General features: G+C 38.1%; 1 protein-coding gene across 7 annotated transcripts in view; it reads right to left on the bottom strand.

Annotated features, from left to right (window-relative positions):
* Tnrc6a (trinucleotide repeat containing adaptor 6A) overlaps nucleotides 1-19,843 on the bottom strand; it is a 175,226-nt gene that overhangs the window by 66,931 nt on the left and 88,452 nt on the right. For 2 of the 7 annotated variants that reach the window (XM_048789673.1, XM_048789678.1), the window contains exon 1: nucleotides 19,710-19,837. The exons of the other annotated variants lie outside the window; for them this stretch is intronic. The gene's annotated coding sequence lies outside the window, so the exon portion shown is untranslated. Of the gene's footprint in view, nucleotides 1-19,709; nucleotides 19,838-19,843 lie in introns of those variants that run through there. 7 annotated transcript variants of the gene reach the window in all.

Genomic DNA, 19,843 nt, shown 5'->3' with positions numbered 1-19,843 from the left:
ATCTAAAATTAGCAAATTTTCCACTGGGAAATAAGCAATTTCCTCCAATTCTAGATTGTAAACAACATCAGGTAAGTTACCTTGCTACTAGCCCCGGTCATCAATCAATAGTTAATGGAGATACCTGGGACCTCTCCTGCCGTGGTATCTGGGAATAGCTTTGTCTTTCCTTGCTCTAAACATCTTTATAAATACTTTAGAGTATATATAATTCACAAACAGGTGACACGTATTTCAGCATTACAATAATTTTGTAATCTACAAACATTTTAAACTATTCTATCAATTCTTGGAAAATAATCAATATGGACTCTTTATATGTTTGTTTAAATTTCTGAATTCAAATCTTCAAAGTTGTGAACAGAATCTTCCATTCAGGATTTCAAAATGACAGACTGGGCAAACGTGTTAGTGTCCTCCTTTACCTCACTGAGATTCAGGGGGAGAAGTCATCACCCTATTCAGAACTGGTGACTGAACAAGAGCAAAGAAAACCACATCCGAGGACAAACCCACGAGAAGTCTTAGATGAACCTGCCCCCTTTTTGGTGGAGCTCTAGACAGGCTCCAAGATCAGAAGAGGGATGGGGTAAAAAGATCACATAAGAAATAGAAAGGCCATGGCTATGCCCCCGCTCCCCACTGCTGACCCCTGTGCCCCCACGGCTACAGGTAGCAACATTTTTAAATCCAGCCAAAGAAACCCTCTGAAGAATACATTCCCCCGGAGGCTGGTGGGCTCCTGCAATGGGTTTGGTTGTCTCAAAACAAAGCCCTCTTATTGGAGGATACTGCTACCTGCTCCATGACACCCAAACCGAAGCCTGCCAATCAGCACTCTTCACACACACAGCGCTCGCTTGGCATTAACCCTCTCATTCAAGGTAGGAATCCACTGGGTAAAGAAATCTCCGTGGGAGGCTGAGACAGGAGGATCCCAATTTCAAGGCCAGCCTCAGCAATTTAGTGAGGCCCTGTCTCAAAAATTAAACAAACAACAACAAAAAAGAAATCCATGTAAAGGCAGAGGAAATTCACTTCAGATACCTACATTAATTGTCCTGAATTCTTGAACCTAAGAAGTCCATTCATAATACCAACAATCAAAAATCACCAGACACTTGAAGAAAACCATATCCCCCGGCTCTGCCCCCATACATACACACCACTTAACTCCATTCTAAGGAAGCTTTCCAGAAGGGACACTACAAATATCAGGCAGACAATGAGAAAGGTTCGGGATGTGAACTAGACACCTGGAGGTATGAAAATCATCATCAAGGCTGGGTCGCACAAGGTAGTGGGGGTGTAACAGAAGATAAAATCAGAAAGAGGCAAGTACGTAAGAAACGGCAAGAGGTGCTACAGGTGCCGTGCAACGAGCACAAACAAAATTAAGTTGGCTTTTCTGATGGAAGAAACTAAAAGGAAATATAAATAGTGAGAGAGGAGACGGGTAGCATTATGCACCACAGATGACGCTTAGTGAAGTTGGCCATGTGGCTGCTAACAACAGCTAAAAGTTGAAAGAAGAGCAGGAAAACTTGCTAGATTCCTTGTCATTTTGTTATGAGTGGATCTGTCATGTGGCTAATGGATAGTAACACAGACTTATGCCAATGTACTGTGACTCACTCCTGGGATCTGGGAGAGGGAGACAGTAAGAGTGCACAAACTCATTCATGCCCCAATCCCGGGGCAGCCCAGGACTGGGGCAGCCTCCACCTGTGACTGGGGCAGAGTAAAGCAGTGAAGGCAACTAGGTCAAATGAAGAACTCAAGAGCCAAAGCTGATTGTTACCTCTAAGTACTTAACCTTCTTCAGCCTCAGTTTCCTCCTATCAAAACTGGGGATAAATAACCATAAATGTCTATTTCATGGTTTTAAAAATAAAGATTAGGTAAGGACCACTACTTAGTACAAAGTTCCTAGTAAGCACGCAAAGGACCTCACTAATTCTCAGTGGTGTCCAAAAGACTGTCTAGCCCTCTGTGTCAAGACGTCACTTCAGCATTTAATCTTCCTGTTCTGTGAATTATAGACAGGTCCTTTTCTGAACTTCTGCGCCACAGTAATTTGACTCTGTGGGATGTTCTCTATCTGGAATGTTTTCTCCTTTCTCAAACCTTATTTTACAGACTTTTTGAGGAGATTAGCAACTGTTTTCCTGGCCACAAATATTCTTCTTGGTACTTAAATGGCGTGCCACATTTCCTCTCAAGCAGATACAATAGCAGCTGATATTTTAAGCATAGGAAACAAAATCCAGTTCTTCAACACTGTTCCCAGAGCCAATTAACCATGCTTTCCCCACATCTCCTACCCGAGGAAATCAAGTGGAAAAATACATATATCAATGCAGCAGTTGTTCTCAAATACATCTGCTTCCAGAATTTAAGTGCCAGTAGAGATTAAGACATTTAATTATAACACTTATACTACCTATCAAAAGGAATAAAGGGCTGGGCATGGTGATGTACACGTGTAATCCCAGCAGTAAGAATTGGCAGGATAGACCTAAAGGGGTCCATCATATTTGACTTATGCTCTACAAAGACAACTTTCCTGTCAGCAACCGTTTACCCCTTAAAGGTCAGTGGCAAGAAACCTTAAATCTGTTAGGTTCTGTAAATCTGCCTTATTGCTTTATAAAAATTAAGACTCCCTTTTGATTAGAACTTGATATTTTTATTTACTTATACCTTGTACCACATGTACAAAGCCTTTGAGGTAGCTATAAGAATCCATCCCTCTGAGGGAACTTTCTAGGAAGAAGGAAATGTTTGCCAACTTTACTGGATTTCAGGAATGCAGTTACATGAGGGTATACATCTTTCAAGTCAATCACCTATACAATAAAAATGTGTGAACTTTGCTGTACAAAAACTATATCTTGAAGTTAATTTTAATACATAGAATGGGGGGATACAATATTTAAATTAGGTAAAATACACATATTAAGATTAAGGTGGTATTCTCCACATAATTCTTCAACTGTTGTCGTTGTAAAGCATGCATCAATTTTTTAATTCATCTTCCAGTGATCAATAAAAATCATTTATTTGTAGGTCTAGGAATGAATTTCCTCAACAAGCAATGACAGTTTTATCTGTGTTGACTGCACCCTGTTCAACAATTACGCAGGCCAATTTTAGAAAATTCTCTCCTCATTAATCCAAAATCTACTTCCCTATAATTCCCACTCACTGGTCCTAGGAACCTAGGAATGAAAACAAACCTGAGTGATTAAAATGTTGCAGTGACTATACAGGGCCTTTTTAATGTTTTCTAATTTAGCTACTCATTTTTTATGATAGGTTAAAAAAAAATCTCCCTTTTATAGGTGAAGAAACCAAAGCGCAGAAAAGTGACTTGTTCAAAGTCATATGCTAATACAAGGTGGAGTCAGGACTCATCTCTGTTTTCTAAGTCTCAGTTGTTGTTTTACTATATTCTGCTATCTCCCTAACCCCAAGTAAAGTACAGCCTTACTAGATCTCTTTTCCAGGAGTTACAACACAGGGCTGGGAGTTTGGCTCAGTGATAGAGTGGTTGCCCAGTATGCAAGAGGCCCTGATTTTATCTCCAGCAGTGCCTGCATGCGCGTGCGCATGCACATCACAGGGAAAGGTCATCATTTTGTCATTTTGATAGGTTGTAATAAATCTTATTTATGACATAATTTCCCCACAGACAGAATGCCTTCTAATTTCCCTACAACTTTCACAGGAACTCTTTCAACAAAATACACTACAGAAAACACAAAGTATTAGCGTTCCATGAACCATGGGTATATAATTAGGAACAAGAACAGCAAATGTACCAAGGAAGAAAGACTAAATTGCCAATGGTTTTAACAAGAAAGGCCCAGGCATTGGTGATCATTAAGAAAGCAACTACAGTATTTTATTCTATGAATGCTTGTGGGAGGGTGATCTGAAGAAGCGAGGCCTGTACTAATGTAGTAAAGTCCCACATTTGAGGTTTTCCATAGTTTAAAGGCGGGGTCGGGCAGGAAGGTAACTAGAAGGCCAGGAGAATTAGCAAAAATTTCTGTTCTTAAAATGTCAAGTATTTTTAGTTTTAAAAAGTACTAAATGAGGGCTGGGGTTGTAACTCAGTGGTAGAGAGCTTGCCTACCATGCGTGAGGCACTAGGTTCGATTCTCAGCACCACATATAAATAAATAAAATAACAACTAAAAAAATTAACTAAAAATTTTTTTTACAAAAAGTATTAAATGAGTGAATGCTAGTTTTTAAAAACAAAAGAACTGGTTGAACACAGTGCTGCATACCTATGAGTCCAGGTACTTGGGAAGCTGAGGCAGAAGGACCCCAAGTTCAAAGTCAACCCCGGGCAACCTGCCCAGTCACAAAATAAAAAAGACTGGGAATGTAGCTTAATGGTAGAGTGCCTCCGTAGCATGCATGAGGCCCTGTGTTCTATCCCCAGCACTGCAAAAACAAAAAACAAAACAAAACAAAAACCAACCCCCCCCCCCAACACACAATAAATAACAACAACAAAAAAAACCCAAAAGCACTAAAAGGCTATTCTCCTGTTTCTAGGTGTCAAGAGTACATGATATATTTGCTAAATCTTTTCTGTATCTACTGAAATGTTTATATGGCCTTTCACTTTTGATCAGTGGACATAATAAATGTGTCAATAAATTTTCTAAAGTTGAACAGAGCTTGCATTTGGAAGTATAAACCCAACTCAATATTTTTAAATAAACTGCTAAATTTTATTTTTCAATAATGAAAAAGTACTGGCAAAAAATGTTCAAGGTAAAAGTTTTGACAAGAATGAAGAGAATTCTTATATTATTGGTGGGAATAAGAACTACTAAAATCTTTAGGGAAGCATGATGGCAGCAGTATGGTCTTAACAAGTTATATTCTATCCAGCCACCCCCCCCCTTGACAGTGTCTTTCTGTAGTATGGTACACAGGTCAAATGTATATGAAAGTTCACAATAAGGTTCTAAAGGCCTGAAAGCAGAAAATGTGAATATTCATCAATAAAGAAATGGCTATGGTACAGCAAAGCATATCAAAAAGGAGCTAGATCTGTTTACTGATCTGAAAGAATGTCTCTAACATGTTAAAGGAAAAAAAAGGCACAGGAATTGGAATGGTACTATTTCATATTGCTTTAAGAAAAAACTGTATGTCTACATATGTTCATATAACTTGTACAAACTCAAAGACATGGGAAAATACCCTACTGATTTAGAAAATACCCAACTGATTTTAGAAATCAGGGTCACCTCAATCTGAAGAAAATTTAGAAACTTTTTTTTACAAAGTATATTTCTGATTTCTGTTATGATAAGCATGCATTACTTTTGTAATTTAGTACCAAAAAATTTTTTTTTAAGTATCAGAAGTTTAGGGTTTGCTTTCACTACTCTAGGCCCCTCTGTACCTCACAGGAAAAGAAAACAATGAAACAAGATTGTCAGAATGTTGGCAATTGCTGAAACTGGTTAATGGATTCATGTATATTCCTCAGTCTGTTCTATTTTTCTGTGTACTTGACATTTTCCATACAAAACAAAGAACTCACACACACACACACACACACACACACACACACACACACACACACGCCTCCACACCAATGACTAAAGACAACAAGATGGGCCAATGGGGAAATGAGAGATTTGAAGTAGATGTGTGTGAGAACCAGAGTCTTGGGAGGCAGAAAGAGAATGGGTATGGCAAAGGCTTCCTATGGCAGCATGATACACCTCATTGCCAGGACTGTCCTCTACTCTTGCACTTCCAAATGCTTGATGGCTAGTTTCTTCCACGTTTCTTGCATGGATATCATTAAAATAATCCCTTCTGAGGGGATGGTAGTGCTAACTCTCTGATAAGCAATTTCAAAGTATCTATTTATAATGAATTTGTAAATGTCACCTATTTTATGATCCGCTGATGTCAATCTAAGCTTTTGGAAAGGGAATGATACAAAGGTGGACACTGCAAAATATTAGTCTAAAAGCCAATCTATAGGGAAAGGATAAACAAATCAGGCAGGAGGGCAGACTTGAGTCAGGAGAGAGGTAACACAGCACGTCTGAGAACGTGGTCTTTGGAAACAACAGCAAGCTTAGTCCTCGGTGGGTGTGAGGGAAGTGGAATTTCTGGATTCATACCACCCCCTAAGGTAAGCTATTAACAAATACCATGGTTTATGCTAAGCATAAACTCTCTTTGAGAGCATGGAATTTTGGTCCAGGACCAGACTGCAAGGGAAACACTGGACTTGAATCTCTAACAGCTCCCAGGCAAACACTGTACTCACAATGTTACAATTTGATGCTGGGAAAATAAAGCATGCCCTCCGAGACTATGGGAAGAGGACTCTGGGAAGCTTACACCTGGGGCTTTGCCCTTAGTATCCTTCCATGGTACTAAGTGGCAGCCACGAACACAGTAGCATGCCGAGTCCTGGAAGTTTTTCTTCACACTGAAGAGACCCAACTTGTAAGACTCAGGAGCAGGTGGGCCTCCTCAGGCAAACCCAGCACAGCAAGGAGACTTGACAGCACGACCATTTCTGGGACTAAGATTGACTGAAACAGCAAAGGGAGGAAAAGTGTTGAGTAAGAATAGGCAATAAACTGGCTATAAAGGTGAGAAGTCAGATGCAGAAATCTGAGTGAACCACAATTATGGCAGTGGAAAAGCAAAAAATAAATCCAAGATAACCCTAACAAATTAGAATCATTATCAGTATTAATAAGATTGACAAAAGAGAGTAAGGTTAATGACAACTCTAGATTTTAAAGAGTTAAATGGCTCTATTTCACTTTAAGAAAGAGAAAACTGGAAGTAAGTTTCCTGAGGCCCAACAAGTTCATCAGTCAAAATTCACCATAAGCCAGACCATCCTCATGGAGAAGTCAACTGCATGCTACAAGCAAGTTACAACAGCCCACTTCACATCTCCTGCCAAAAAATACTTTGCTCTACTTCTTCCCTTACAGATCCTATCTTATTCTATTTTCTCCTGCTTCCCTTTCTAATTACTATCCCTTCATTTTTTTCTCCTTTTGGTCTTTCTATGAAAATTAATGACCAAAGCCAGTCCAGCATACAAAAAAAGGAAGCCAATGGTAAACTTCACCAGACCGTAGAGATGGAAATCCAACTCCAGCAAAAACAGGTAGGGGTTTAAAGTCCCAGGGGGCTGGGTCAGTTTTTTCAAAAACTCTCCCAGTAAAATGAAGAGAACAGAATAAAACGAAGTTTTACAGATTGCTTTCAAAATGAAGAATACTAGTACATATCTGGGAGAGAAAAGGAGTTAAGAAACAAAGGAATCAAAGAAGTAACAACGGAGGAGTTGTGCTAGAAGCTCTAACCACAGGTAGTTAAATATCTGCAAATTCGGAATACTAACAGTTGCAAAACCAACAAAGCTCTTTGTTTACATCCTGATATGCAATGACTGAGAAGGCATGAAGTTAACTGAAAGCTAAAGTTCAGTGTGCTATCTTTTAGGCTGGGGATAGATAATATGAACATACACCCACATATGACTCTCTAGCAGTATAAAGATTAAATTCTAGAAGTGTGTACGAACAAACTAAAAAAACATTTATATTAAGAGTATGGAGAGGAAAGAGGAATAACACACAGAGTAGTAGCAGTGCTATTTTCATTCAATTACATACATTATATATACCATGTATGTAATTGAACCCAGGGCCTTGCACATGCTAGGCAAGATCTCTACTACTAAGCTGCACCGCCAGCTCCATCAATGCTATTTTCAGAATGCATAGTTTCAGAGGCACAAGTGAAAGTAGTAGTGACAAGTTGGAGTATCTTCTTCTGAATGAAGGGGCCAGGTGTGGTGCCGCACACCTATAATACCAGTGACTTGGGAGGCTGAGGCAGAAGGATCACAAGTCCAAGGCCGGCCTTAGCAACTTAGCAAGGCCCTTAGCAGTGTGGTGAAACCTTGTCACAAAATAAAAAATAAAAAGGCCTGGGGATGAGCTCAGTGGTAAAGCACCCCTGGGTTAAATTCCCAGTTTAAAAAAAAAAAAAAAAAAGAATGAATAGTGGGGAAATAGACAAAAGGTAGCAATGAAGATGCAAATAATACCTTGTCTGGATCTTGTAAGAGGGTGAGCTTAAAAGGCTCCCATTAATCCTATAATTTGAACAATAAAATTTAATAAAATATTTTTCAACAAAGATTCTACAAAGAGCACTTGCCTAGCAGGTGTGAGGCCCTGGGTTCAATCCTCAGCACCACATAAAAATAAACAAAATAAAGGTATTGGGTCCATCTACAACTAAAAAATTTTTTTAAAAATCATTTAAAGATCATTAATGAGACAACTAACAAAATTTAACGTTTACAGATCAGCTATAAATATTGTGCCAATGTTATTTTCCCAATTTTAAGAATGCTATTGTAATTAAGAAAAATGCCTTTGACTTTAGGAAATACCAACTCATGTTTTTTAGGGGTAAGAGGGTGCCATGTCTGTAAACTAATCTCAAATGGTAAAAACAGTATGTATGTATGTATGTATGTATGTATGTATGCATGCATGCATGCATGCATATGGGTGTGAGTGGGCATGTAAGTGTGTGTGGGGGTACTGATAAAGCAAACAATTAAATGTTAACATCTGAGGAATAAGGGTGATGGATATTTAGGAATTTTTTGCTCAACTATTATAGCTCTTTTCTACATCTGAAATTATTTCAAAACAAAAAGTTCACAATAAAGAAAACTTTTGAGATTAGAAACAGAGAAAATAATCGATACCCTGACATTAGGACAGAAGCACTCTACAGTGTCTGAGATATTATTCATTTTGAACCCTCAACCCTGAAACTCAGAATTAGTATTCCTATCTGACAGTTAAAAAAACTAAGAACCAGAATGTCTAAGTGACTTGTCCAGATGGTACAAGGCTAAGGTAAGGCTGACTCAAATCCCAGTTTGTAAAATCTGCCCACCTCTCTTTTCAGGTTTAATTACTAGTTCCTTTACATTTCTTTCCAACCCAGACAAACCTTACCCTTGACCTTTAATTAAACAACACTCAATTTTCTAATTATTTTAGATGTTAATCTCACGCTTCCAAATAGGACTAATTACTGGTCTGGGAACAAAAACCAGTTCTTCTATCTGATTTGTACTCCTGGCACTGGGCACTCTGAATCAGATGACAATTGCGGCTTCCTTGCCTTTACTAACACCAAAACTGCACTCTTTTCACTCTTACACCTACTCTCTCTCTACTTTTTTAAGGACCAGTTTGATTCCAGTCTATTCAGAAAAGCAGTTCTGTGCAGAAAAGCATTTCCAGGTTCAATGTCAAAGAAAAGTAAACTTAAATCTAAACTGTGCCACCTACTTGCGCAACCTTAGAACAACTTGTTTAATTTCTCTCAAAGACAAACTTATGAAAGATTTAAAATTATACCTCCCTCAAAGGGTTGTTTGTGAAAATTAGTCAATGGAGATAAGATCATACTAAATGGTGGGTGTGGGAGATTAGATGCTACAACACAGGAGGGAGCTCGGGGGACTGAGCCCATGAACACAGTATTAGCACAATGAGAGGAGGCGGGTGTCAACTAATACTCAAAGCCCCCAGATCCCAAACCAAGAGCAGGCCAGGCACCACGTACTAACAGCAGGCAAGGATATCGCAGGAAGAGAAAAATATAGATTAATAATCCTTATGAACATGAACACAAAAATCCTCACAAGTCTAACAAATCAAATCCAGCAATATATAGGATCACACAAAATGTGGTTATCCCAAGAATGCAAGGTTGGTTTATCACGTGACAATCAACACAATACATGATTATAGAATATCTCAATAGACAAAAAAAAGCATGACAAAATCCAGCACTCTTTCACAAAAAATAAAACAAAACACCAAACTTAGAACAGAAAACTTCCTTAACCTGACAAACTCCATCTACAGAACTAGGGTTGTGGCTCAGTGATAGAGTGATCACCTCGCATGTGGAAGGCACTGGGTTCGATCAGCAGCACCACATAAAAATAAAACAACAAAAAATAAATGTATTGTGTCCATCTACAACTAAAAAAATTTTTAAACTTACAGCTTATATCACACTTATTGGTAAAGACTGAATGCTTTTTAAGTTAGAAACTCAATTTTATAACAAAGATGTATCTTTTCACCTGCTATTCCACATTGTGCCAGAAGTTTTTTTTTTATTTTATTTTTTTAGAGAGAGAATATTTATTTTTCAGTTTTTGGCAGACACAACATCTTTGTATGTGGTGCTAAGGATCGAACCTGGGCCACACGCATGCCAGGTGAGCACTGCTACCGCTTGAGCCACATCCCCAGCCCGTGCCAGAAGTTCTTAAAAAAAAACAACAAAAAACCTAAGGGGAGAGACAGAGACAGAGCACCTGTGTACCTGCACAAGCAAACATAAAGGACATAAACATCAAGGACAACGTAAACCTATCTCCAGTCAGAGATGACATGGGCTGGGGGGTATAACTCACCCTAAAATTCATACAGAAATGCAAGCAGAACAGCCAATGCAACCCTAAAAGGAACAAAACAGACCATACACTCCCTAATATCCAACTACCACAGGAGATACAGTAATCAAGACAACATGAAGCAGGTATACTGATGAATGGATGTACAGAACAAATGGATCAGAGAATCCAGAGACACTTCATTACATATGATCAATACATGTTCAGCACAGGTGCCAAAATAAAGTCTTTTCAACAAATAGTGTCTGCAGTCAAAAGAAAAGAATGAGATTGGAGTCCTTACATCATATACAAAAATTAACTAAAATTGGATAACAAGCATAAATGTGAGAGCTAAAATTAAAAAGTATTAGAAGACTTAAAAAGTAATCTCAGAATGAGTACCAGAGGCACAAGCAACCAAAGAGATAAAACCAGCTCATCCAGAAAGTGAAGAGAACATACAAATGGGGGAAAAATATACTAGTAAATCATATATCTCATGTGATACTTGTTTTCAAACTGTATTAAGAATTCTTACAACTCAATAATAAAAAATATAACCCAATTTTAAAACGAGCAAAGTATACTCAAACACATTTGTCCAAATCAGATACACAAATGACAAATAAGAACATGAAAAGATGCTCAACATCATTAGTCAAAGGGAAACGCAAATCAAAACCACAATTGAAATAACCAATTATATCCAGTAGGATGGCTATAACCAAAAAGGGCAATAACAAGTATTGGCAAAGATGTGGAGAACAGGAACCCTCTCATATTGCTGGCAGAAATATCAAGCAGCATGGATGCTGTGGAAGACTCCTGCAGTTCCTCAAAGAGTTTCCCCGTAATCCAGCAACCCTAGGCACACACCAAACAGAACTGGAAACATGTCCACACAAACACTTGTACACAAATGTTAATGGTAGCATTACTCCTGATATCCCCAAAGTGAAAACAACAAAGTGGAAAAAAAAATTAAAAACAAATGCCCACCAAAAGACAAATGGGTATAAAATATGGTATGTGGGGCTGAGGATGCAGCTCAGTAGCAGGGTACTAGTTTGGCATTCTGAGGTCCTGGATTTGATTTCCAGCACCACAAAGAAATAAAAAGAAAGGAAATATAGTATAACCACACAATGGGTTATAAAAAGAAATGAAGTACTGATATATGCTACAAAATGGAAAACCTTGAAAACACTATGCTAAATAAATTAGGCCAGACACAAAAAGATACAAAGAATCATAATGCATGATTCCATTTATATGAAATACCTGGAAGAGGCAAATCCACAGTCAGAAAGTAGATCAGCGGTGGAAGGAGGGACAAACGACTGATTGCTATCAGGTATGAGGTTTTAGGGAGCAGGATGAAAATGTTCTAAAATCAGACAGTGATGAACACACAATTCTGTGAATACATTAGAAACCAATGAGTCACACACTTTGTATACTTTTTAAAAGAGTGAGTTTTATGATATGTGAATTTTACCTCAATAAAGCTGCTATTAAAAACCGGGAAAGTGAGTGGACTGTTCAGAGGTGGTGGCATATGGAGTCAGGGCGAGAAGTGGAAGGACGGCACTAACCAGATAAGCTGAAATCTGAAGTGCAGGAGTCTGAGCTTACATTCCTGAGTCACTGGAGAAGCAGCAGGTTTCTAGGAAACAGTGATTGACAAGCTCAAAATTGTGGCTTAAAGATGACTAACCTTCAGCAGTGTAAGGAATGCACGTTTTATGCCCCTTTCCATCTTTACACTTTTAAAATGTACATTTATATGCCTCACATTGCCTAAGGATTTACAAATAGACTGTATTCTTCTGACATCCTCTGTACAGTCAATTTAAAAAAGTGAAGCCAAGTACATTTAAAATCAGTGCATATTTAAGCACGACACAGAACCATTTCCTTCTGTTGGTTCATACACGTGTTTTGGGAGTATACTTCAAAAGAACAGGAGAAAGACTGGACCCAAGTCAACAAGACACAGATGTCGTAACTGTAAAAACATTCAATATCATTGCAGCAGACTGCTCAAAAAATGCTTGCTGACTAAAAACCACTAGGAAGAACAGGAAAAAGTAAGCTCAGTCTTGTTTGTTATTATACAGAATCCAATCAATCATTGTTTGCAGAAAATATCTTGTGAGGTTCAAAGTATAAAATTCCTCAACCAGGTTTCAATCTGTTTTGAACATTCCATTTAAAATGGGAAGTCAGCTGAGTCATCGTCACATAACATACTACTGCTGAAAATTCAAAACGTTTCTCAGTTACAAGAGTGGAAATGCTAAGATTCTGCTTCGCAGCCAACTCAAACACACACAGAGAATGAAAATCATTTTTAAAATACAACATCTTAAATAAGAAATTTAAACTATATTTATGTTTGTTTTTTAAAATTAAAATTATGCCTTAGCTGAATATTACTTTTTCTCTTTTGAATCTCATTTCAGCTCCTCTGACAGATTCCCTACAATGCAATGCTTCTTAATCTTTAAAAAGCGATGACTTTTGAAATTTGACAAATGCTAAGAATCACATCTGGTTTGTTTTGTATTATGCTTTTTTTAAACACACACTTTTTCAAATTAATTTTCTGCAGAACCCAGGATGAACCTCATTCTGTGGGCACAGTGCCATTCTAACCTAAATGGGGCTTTCTTTTAATTAAGAATGCATATTACACCAGTCATGGTGGCACAGGCCTGTAATCTCAGATATTTGGGAGGCTGCAGCAAGAGGACTACAAGTTCGAGGCCAGCCTGGGCAACTTAGCGGTAGGTACCATCTCAAAAATAAAAAATGAAAAGGGATGGGAATGTTGATAAGTGGCACAATGCCCCTGGGTTCAACCTCCCAAAATGTGTGTGTGTGTGTGTTTTATATGCCCAACTCCTGTATTTCATTTTTTATCTTAGAGGATTATCAGTTCATCACTGAACAATGCTAAAAACCAGCAACTTTTATGTCCAACTTAAGTAAGGGAGCTACCTTCAAATAACCCTTCAAAAAAGCAGCAATTAGTACAAGTAGTAATTGATTTAAATATGAAGATATAATTACTGTGACTTCAAATGTTTATAATTATCTCAGTTTAGTTGTTTGGCATTTCCTAAAATGAAAGAAACATCCAGTGTGAAAGCATAAATACTGTATAATCATCTGGTTAATTTACTTAAAAATGGTCAAGGACAGTGTCTAATGTGGTATACTGAGAACACACACATAATCACCTCTGGGATATTTCTTTCAAAAAATATGAATCTAATCATACAGAAACTCAGATAAATCCAAGTTGCAGAAACAACTAGTCACAGAAATGGCACCATCATGAAAGGGGCAGAAAAGCGTTCAGGAACTGTTCCTGATACAAGGAAACTTCTGAGACAAGACAATTAAATGCAACCCTGGGTTCAGGAATTGAGGAAAAGAAAAAACATTATTAGGACAACTGAGAAACTTTAGATAAGGATCAAACAGTATGTAAAGCTGAACTTGCCAAGTGAGATCCTTTGATTGTCATATGCAGATGCCATGGGGGTGAAATGTCATGGAAAAAGCAAATGTAGCAAAATATTAGTAATCAAGAAACCTAGCTAAAGAGAGACCAATTTTCAATGCACTACTTAATGTTAGAATGATTAAAAAACAAAACAAAACAAAACAAAACCCTTAAAACAGGAGAGGAACTTTTTCTTCATCTTGAGTGACATTTATTATAAACCAGATTTAACAGAATACATACACCAAATTCAAGAGATCATAAAAATGATACTTTTTATGTTTATGTTCAAATTTTCCAGAGGATTGTTACATTTTTTAATTAAGCATACAGTTTACGACTCATTTACTCTATCTACTGATTTACCAGAGTTGCCAAATTGAACTAGAAAGAAACCTATCAAAATGAATTTGCTTAAAAAATAAGGATTTGCTAGCCTGCAAACCAGATCACAGCAAAGCACCAGAAAAACTTAAAATCAGAAGATGAATTGTCTCCCAAATAAAGGTAGATGGATTCCAAGAAGAGGATCCACCTTGGCTAGAGAGAGCTAACACCCTGGTTTACTCTTCTGTCTCAAGTGTCTTCTGATATAGCATTTGTCCCAGTCATAAGTGCCTCACACAAGTGTCCCAGTTTAGATGCTACATTATAGGGTATAAAGAATGTCTGCTGTACAGCAGCATTTAATAGTTGATTTATGGGGGGGTGGAGGGATCAGTACAACGTGAAGCACGTCAGCACCTATTTTAGACAATACTCTATATTATAGTAAATACATCACTAGAATGGGCATAAAATATATTGTTACCTTTTCAGAAAGAAAAAAACCAAAGTTATCTATTATGCAATTAAAATAAAATGCTGCATGGTGGGAAAACTAGAGTTCAGAGTGAAAAGGCCTGTTTGAATTCCACCTCTGTCACTTTTTTTTAAATATATTTTTTAGATGTTGATGGATCTTTATTTTATTCATTTATTTATATGTGGTGCTGAGAATCGAACCCAGGGCCTCACACATGCTAGGCAAGTGCTCTACCACTGAGCCACAACTCCAGTCCTACCACCTGTCACTTTTTAAGAGACTACAATAACCTTAGGTAAATTTCTCCACCGCAGCCTTCTCATCTGAAAAATAAATAAGTCAGAATACCAGCTGATCTGTCATAGGTCATGGTCAAGCTCTAAATATTCTATGACTTTGGCCTCCAAAAATACTTTTAAAACTTAGCCTAGTTGAGCTGCACTAGCAGAGATGTTTTTGCTGTTGTTTGTTTTCACAACGGCAAAATTTAACCCATCCTCTCTCCCCAGATAAGACTCCTACTTCTGCTTTGGCTTTACTCTTTCTAAAGGTTGGGTCAATCTCCCTTTACCAAGATGCACACCCCTATTTGACTCTTCGAATACCTAATCAGCTGCCAAATCCCAGGTTCAACCTCCTCAGAATCTCATACTCTTTCACCTCTTTTCTTTTTAATTCTTACATGTTCTTTTCAGTTATATGACAGTAGAATCCATTTTGATATGCTTATACAAACTCGAAATATATCTCATTCTAATTAGGATCCCACTCATGTGGATTCACCTCTTTTCTACCACTTTAATCCCAGTCTTCATCACTCCTTGCCTAGATCACCAATTATCTCCCATAAATACCTGGATCTCCAATCCCAGCCTAGAGTTTTCTATCATATTAGCACTTTGCCAAAAAGCATGCAATGCCTCCCTATACATGAAAATTCATAACAAACTTCTCAACCTGACATTCAAGAAGCCCACATCTCAACCAGTTCGCTATGAATGTCTTATCCAAAAATCCAACTGAACTACTATTTTCTGCTACATCAGATTCCTTTGTACTTACTGGATTTTGTGCCTTTTACTTCTGTGTTGTTCTTACTATACCCCGTTCTCTTTTCAAAATTGATTTTATTATTTTAAGGTCCATTCTAAGGGTGATCATCTTCATCTAGAAATTACAGCTCCCTCTTCTGAGTGCACAGGATGCTGACATATGACAATTTTAATTACTGACAGTGAATTTTAAAAGACAGTTTACCTAGGTAGTAAATTCAATTAATCCCTTGTGCTAATTTTGTTTAACTGACATCAGATACCTGGCATACTGTCTTGAGAAAGATTTACTGCTTAGCAGGGGAAAAGGAAAGAGTGACATATCTTTGACATTCAGAAACCAGTTTCCAAACTGGAGCTTCACATAACAGGGTTTGGGTTCCTTGGTATTAAAGATGTTTAAATGAAGTCAACAATTAAAGGTTTGGACTTGTCATGTCAAAAATCCGAACAAAGTTATACAATAGTGATTCACAATCAGTCTTGATTTCAGCCCACCTCCCAACCCCATGGACCTTTATAAAATGTCTGGAAACAGGTGAGCACAGTGGCACACGGCTGTGATCCCAGTGGCTTGGGAGGCTGAGTCAGGAGAATCACAAGTTCAAAACCAGCCTCAATATCTCAGCAAGGCCCTAAGCAACTCAATGAGATTCTGTTTCTAAATAAAATATTTTAAAAAGGGCTGGGAATGAGGCTCAGTAGTTAACACCCCTGGTTGTTCAACCCCAGTGCCAAAAAAAAGTCTGGAACACCTTTGAGCATCACATACACTGAGCAGGGAGGACTACCAGCAAATGCTGAACATCCTATTACACCCAGAACAGTCCTCACAACGAAGAATTATCTGACCCACAAGGTCAAAAGTGTCCAGGTTGAGAAACTCTGATCTAAACATACTGCATGCATCTATGGGTTTTGCTTCACAAAAGAAATTTTCAAATTTTTCATAGTGAAGAACCATTTCTTCAATCACTAGTGGTTTGGCCTCCTGTAAGTTATTTAATCTCTTTATACCTCAATTTCTTCATCCGTAAAACAGGGATAAAAGCCAGGCACAGCGGTGTACCCTGTGATCCCAGTGACTTAGAAGACTGAAGCAGGAGGATCACAAGTTTGAGGTCAGCTGGCACCAGCAACTTAGCAAGACCACAGCAACTTAACAAGACCCTTTCTCAAAATAGAAAAGACTGTGGACATAACTCAGTGGTAAAGCACCCCTGCATCCATTCCCTAGGAGCAAACAAATAAATAAAAATAATAATAATGATTATTACTATTACCACCTACCTCAAGGGGCTTTTCAAGGAGATGAATCCATGCATGTCAAGTCCTTAGACAAGTACATCAAGCAGAGGGTGAGCATTTAACAAGTCTAGAACTTACATTCTTCCCCTATCTAATGCCCAGTCCAGTGTTTTAAATACAGAAGATGCTCAATAATCGTTCCCTAAGTGAATACAAAAACCTGACTTCCTGGGGAGAGCCCTAAAGGGTAAAGACAGATGTATTCTTTTTTTTTTTTTTTTTTTTTTTTTTAAATGTTTTTAAAGTTGAGCACAGTATCTTAATTATTTATTTTTATGTGATGCTGAGGATCGAACCCAGGGCCTCACACGTGCTAGGCAAGCGTTCTACGGCTGAGCCACAACCCCAGCCCTGACAGATGTATTCTTGTTTGGGGAAAAAGGAAGCATTTGCCACCTAATAACATCTCTCCCCACTTGGAACACATTTAACTCAATCTTTTTTCCCCCCCTTTTCTTTTTCAATACTGGGGATTAAAGCCAGGGCCTTGCACATACTAGGCAAACATGCTACCACTGAGCATTGCATCCCTAGCCCTCGGAACATCTTTAACCTTTTAAGAATTGGAAGCACTGCCTTAAAAACATCTCATCGATACTTGTCTTTCCTTTTCACACCTTCTGACCAACTGAGGATCCTCAAACCTGTGAATGGACTGGTATCTCCTGATCCCTATATCTTCTGTCTTGTGTTAGTTATTTATGTACTTATTATAGTTTTCCTACTAGTTTATACATGCCCTGTGGGCATGGACAACATTTGACTCCTTTTTATATAACTCAGGGGGCCTAACAGACCTTAACAACTGGCTGGCCCAAGCCTCTCATTTTTATAGATTAGCCACAGAGAGGACAAGTGACTTGCCAAGAGTCAAGGTCATATTTCAAGTGGCAGAACTCAAATTCGAACTCAGATAGATAGCCAATACAAAGACTCCAAGTTCTGCCCAATTGTAACAGCATATGAAAATTACACCTGTGGTACAATGTTCAACTTAAGTCCTAGGACACTCTTACAGGAACTAGACCTATATACGGTTACCTTGCAAAACAAAAATTAGAAGGGGAAATAGACCCATATCCCAAGCTCCTTTCTGCTGCTGAAATCATACCTTACCAACTCAACCTGTTTTCTTTAATTCTGTATCTTACTATTTAATGACTTTTTGACAACAAAACTTGTTTAAATGTTTGACAACTATTATTTAATCAGTGACATCTGGCTTAATTTCCTCTAAATTATTATTTTGAGTAATAAAATCTCTCAATGGATAAACCAATGACGCCCATCCTCTGCTAACTGAACATTCTTTAACCATCACCTGATCAGATTAATGCTTATAAACCTCAAAAATCTGGAAATTTAGGGTAATTCTATAAGGTGAAATATCCAGATAACTTGAATTGTGAGTGTAAATAATCCCAACATAAGCCTAAAATTTACAATAATCAAGCATAAAGCACACACTAAGACCCAAGATCCGAGAGATTTTATTTTACTATGTTCAAGTGAAAGCTGTTCACATTTTCTCGGTAGATCATGAAATTTCTCTCAATGTCCCAATATGATGCAAAAGAAAAAGGTGAATAAGAAAGGAAAAGATCATTAAGACAATGTGGATGAGAAAAAGAGTTAAACACAGTGTAATTCCCTGAAGCTGAAGCAATTACAGTTCAATAAAGCCAAACATTACCATAAAGCAATCATTTAAAAAAAAGAACAAGAAAAAAGAAAGAAAAACCTTCCTCTGCGGTGATGCTTTATGTTACCAGTGCAAAAGCATTCAGGCCCAATAGGACCGATTATCACTTACTGAGAACAGATCTTTAATTATTTTACCAGCTGGTTAAAAGGAAAAAGAAAAAAAAAAAAGCGCACACACACACACACACACACACACACACACGGAACGTGGACACAAAACGTAGTGTCAAAGAAAAACAAACGCAGTTTATGCTTGGTAAAGTTCAAGGGCAAAACTGTTTCCAATGCAACAGAATCCGCCTGACTACAATGTGTTGGAAGAGGGAAAAAAAAAATGCGAACACATAGTATCTTTTTATAAAGGCAACAATTTGAGCTACAAAGTAATAACGGGGAAGCCAAAACAGTTTGACAGCCCGCCATAAGGGCCGCCTCAATCATGAGTCACACAATGCCTGCAACCATTTACAATAGTAATTAATGCACAAGTCCCCTAATTAAATCCTAAAAGGGTGAGAATGCTTTAACTAAGTTTACAAGAATTGCTTTTTTTTTTTTTAAAGAAAGGCGCGCGCGCGCGCGCACACACACACTCTCACACACTCACACACGTAATTACGCATCTCCCCGCAATCCTTCCATCCAATATTCCCTCGGGCCGTTTTCTCCCGAATGTCTGTGCTCCTTGCATGCGAAAGAAAAATGACCGGGGGGGGGGAACTTGTAAACCCAGGAAGGACGAACCCGAGTGGCCAGAGCCGAGTGGAGAGGGGCGGGAGACGGAGAGCTCGCCCATCTTACCTGCTAAGATTTCTTTCTACGTCTTTGGTAGCTTTAGCTTCCAATTCTCTGAAACAGAAAACAAACACACATACACACAAAAAAATAAAATAAAATAAAACAACACACACACACACACACACACAAACACCGAG

This window comes from Marmota marmota, unplaced genomic scaffold (assembly GCF_001458135.2).
Source record: "Marmota marmota marmota unplaced genomic scaffold, marMar, whole genome shotgun sequence".
Classification (NCBI taxonomy): domain Eukaryota; kingdom Metazoa; phylum Chordata; class Mammalia; order Rodentia; family Sciuridae; genus Marmota; species Marmota marmota.
This window is presented reverse-complemented; position numbering and strand designations above follow the sequence as displayed.